Source organism: Morus notabilis, unplaced genomic scaffold, assembly GCF_000414095.1.
Source record: "Morus notabilis unplaced genomic scaffold, ASM41409v2 Scaffold954, whole genome shotgun sequence".
In the NCBI taxonomy this organism is placed as follows: Eukaryota; Viridiplantae; Streptophyta; class Magnoliopsida; order Rosales; family Moraceae; genus Morus; species Morus notabilis.
The window spans coordinates 48,246-48,635 of record NW_010359249.1 but is presented as its reverse complement, the minus strand read 5'-3'; positions in this window follow the sequence as shown (position 1 = coordinate 48,635).

Sequence of the window (390 nt, the reverse complement as noted above, 5' to 3'; positions counted from 1 at the left end):
AACTTAATAATTATAAATATTAAAAAACATTTGGGCTATTAGGGCGGGCTCAGGCAGCCCAGCCGGGTTCAGGCAGCCAAATATAAGCCCGCGGCCCGTTCAAGGTCATTTTCGGGCTCGGGTGGGCGGCCCAAATTTTTTGAATAGGTCGGGCTCGGGCAAAAACTCGATATTTTCAGGCGGTCGCGGACGGCCCGTCCAAAGTTTCAGCACTAATATTAATAGAGTTCACATGTACAAACTATCCAAGTATCAAGTTTTTATTCACAAGGTGTACCATCGGTTCACTCAGTAATTCCTCAGTGTTATAAGGTTTGGGAGGGAGTTTTTATGATTTATTCAAACACACATGCGCGCGCGCGGGCACACACACACACATACATATATATA